Below are 3,727 nucleotides of genomic sequence, written 5' to 3'. Positions count from 1 at the left end.
GTGCACGGGGAATTTTATCTCAACTCCTAAATAGAGATAAGTCTACGCCTAGCATGCGTTGCCGGTTTAGTCTTTCGCCGATTGAAAAAGACACCAGGGTCTAAACCTGGGGAATTTTATCCCGAAGCCTAAGCAGGGATAAGTCAACGCCTAACACGCGTTGTCGGTTTAGTCTTTTACCGATTGAAGAAGACACCAGAATCCGAGTCTGGGGATTTTTATCCTGAATCCTAAGTAAGGATAAGTCAGCGCCTAACACGCGTTGCCGGGTAGTCTATTCCCGTGAGAAAGACGAAGTCTACGTATTCAATATCGTAGCACTAAAAGAGTTAACTCTTTTAGCACAACGTTATGTGCAGAACGGATCTAAACAATCTGCATGCTAGCCCGACTCAAACGGTAGTCGGTAAAGGCTCATCAAACCCGTTGATGGCTGAGAATTTGTCAAAAATTCTATAAATGCGAGTCATTGATGCATCAGCTCTGTTAGTTGGTCTCGTGACTCGATTATCCAACAACATTAAAATAAGATCCACAAATGAATCAGCTTTAACAGTTGGTCCTGCAACCCCGACACTTGGGACCGCCGTGCTCCAATACCTTAAGAGCTTAAACTGTGTATACTCCAGTAAACGTATCGACGATTCAAAACCCTAAGGGTCAACGCCGGTCAACGTGTAACCCTAGGTCAACGCCAGTCAACGCGTTGCGACAAAAAAGTCAATATTCGACGTTCGAAACCCTAGGGTCATCGCCGGTCAACGCGTAACCCTAGGTCAACGCCAGTCAACGCGTTGCGACCAAAAGTCAACGTTCGACGATTCAAAACCCTAGGGTCAACGCCGGTCAACGCGTAACCCTAGGTCAACGCCAGTCAACGCGTTGCGACAAAAAGTCAACATAGGGTCAACGCCGGTCAACGCGTAACCCTAGGTCAACGCCAGTCAACGCGTTGTGACAAGAAGTCAACATACGGTGATCTGAAACCCTAAGTCATCACAATGTGACAGAGACAGTCAGTTCAATGACACGAGCCAAACTCAACTCACTGGTGGTAGACTCGAGACTCCGACGACGGCCCGGCGATAAACACAGCGCCGGAAGAATTTCGGTTATTCGTCAAAGCATCAAATAGACCAAAAATCGAAGGAGCCAAGAGTTGAAACTAATTACAGGTCCTTTACGCTGACTGAAGGTTGGACCAATCACATCCAAAGTATTCCAGCCTCTTCTATAAAAGAAACGAGTCCGGAACGCTTTGGAGGGTGTATCTGTAGGCATCGAAAATTGCCCATAGGTCTCCACGAACAGCTTAGTGTTAAAGAACGACGATGAACGTCACTATCCGATCCACAGAAGTTCGATTGATGTCGATGAACGATTGAAGCAAATCGACAAACTACGAAGGCACGGGCTAATCGGGAACCCTGCGGTGTTTACAAAAGGAACAACACCCTGCATATCTCATTCATCCTACAGATAATCCAACCATCAGAGTGGGTAGAACTCCTCGTCAGGCTTCCAACGCACTTGGAATCACTCAAATCCGAGTTCGGACGAAGAATTTACGGCGGAAACAATCAAACATACGCAACGGAGCGTCTCAGGCTGAACTGGGACACCCGGGGTGTCTCGGGAAAGTCGAAACACCCCACCCTAGGTGTTCCCATTGCCTATAAATAGCCACCTAAGGCCTCATTTTTGGAGATCTGGATTTTTGGAGAAGTTGGCGAAGCCCTGCTGCAGTGAAGAGTGGTCGAGCTTTAGCCGAGATAGGCGCTTTAAGCTTCTAGATCTCCTCGCGGATCGACGAAGCTCTGCCCGATTTTTCTGGATCAGATCTGATTGCCAGGTAGTCCACGGATATCGACGTCCCCGTCACAGGCCAAAGACCCACGCAAGCAAGAGACGATAAATGGATCTTGCGTTTATTTTCAAGAAAGTTGTAATTTTTATTTTCGTTATTTGAATTCATTTGTAAACGTTTGAAGTTCTAATGAAATCAATGATGAAGGCAACTTTCGATGAAAACATAGATATATTTATATGTCATTATGGTAGCATCTGCTACTTTCTCTTCTCTATGGTAACGATGCTACTATGATACAGCTGGTTAGGCTGAGTTTTATTCTTAATAAGTCCAACGCGTGTATTGCGGAGGGTATGATATCTAGCTGTAGTACCCATAGAGGACTTACCTATATGAGAGGAACCATGATGACCACGATTAGGGGAGGGGGCTGGGCTAACCCTTAAAAACTCTCATGAGTTGGCTTATTGTGAGCATGGCCTTTAAGAGATTATTAGAATTGGTTCTTATGTTGTGTGCATGAAAAAAATAGGAATAAAGAATAAGTATAATTATGGAGAGAGATATGATAAGTGATTGCTTTAAATATATGCAAGTGATAATAAATTAAATTTTAGAGGAGAGAAGAAAGAATCAAAGAATAAAATAAAAAGCAAGAAAGAGAAAAATCAAGAAAACAAAAGATGGAGGGTTCAATTAAAGATATGAGAAATCTAGAATTGAATCCACTAGCTAATCTCAATTATTAAATACAAACTATTCTCTTTTTGTCATATTTCAATTTAGATTTATTAAGTATAAACTATCAAACCATTTAAGGAAAGTATAACCTATCAAATTATCTAAGTCAAAATAAAATTTATGATAAGAACAACAACAAGATAGTAATCCTAGAATTCATAAATATAACCTATCAAACCATTTAAGATAAGCCTAGATTATCAAATTCTTCTTCTATCAATTAGTTCTCTAGTTGATTATCCTAAACATGATCATTTTAAGTGTAAGAGAATAATTTGCATGACATAAAGGAAAGTATGCTAGTTTCATACAATTATAAGATTCTTACAAGAATTAATTTCACATTCTAAGAAATAAAAGCAAGAAATGAATTAAAGAGAATAAGAACTAATTACAAACAAGAAATGAATTAAAGAGAATAAGAACTAATTACAAAACAAAAGAAAAGAAAAATAAGAAAAACTACACTATGAACAAGAAATAAATCTAACTACAATAATTACAAAACAAAAGAAAAGAAAAATAAGAAAAACTACACTATGAACAAGAAATAAATCTAACTACAATGCAAAAGAAATAAAGATGTAAAAAAATAAATCTACTCTACAAATTAAAATACAAAAATAAATAAAAAGAAAAGAACATAAATCAACTCTACAAGACATGAATATAAATCTAAACTAATAAGAAATAAGAAATTACTAAAAAGAAATAAGAAATAAAAGTGAAAAATAAAAGAAAAGGAAACCTTCAAATTGTTCTTCATGTTCATCTTCATCATCCAATAAAGAAAAGAAAAAAAATTTTAAAGTGGAGAAAAATTCTTTTATTATTAAAGTTACAAAATTTTTGTTATAATTAAGAGTAACCCTCCTCTCCAAATAAAGTTACAAAAATTTTTCACACCCTTAACCCCTCACTCTCTACCCCTATTTATAGTAAACATCAGTGAATGTGAACCCTTGGATCAAAATCTTATCCAAAACAATCCATTTTTAGCATTTGCTGCATAACAGCATGTTTGACAGCGATGCACGCATCGATACTCCAATAAAAACTTTGACTTCGCGGTTGTCTTTGTCTCGTCGAGATAGGTGATTTTGATATATTATTGTTCGCGTGGAAAACTGTTGCTTTCTTCATTAATGAGATAATTGTCATCTTGAGTTACAACTT

The sequence above is a fragment of the Asparagus officinalis genome, chromosome 5 (assembly GCF_001876935.1).
Source record: "Asparagus officinalis chromosome 5, Aspof.V1, whole genome shotgun sequence".
NCBI classification, from domain to species: Eukaryota; Viridiplantae; Streptophyta; class Magnoliopsida; order Asparagales; family Asparagaceae; genus Asparagus; species Asparagus officinalis.
The sequence above is the reverse complement of the archived record's forward strand: the minus strand, read 5'-3'. Positions refer to the sequence as shown.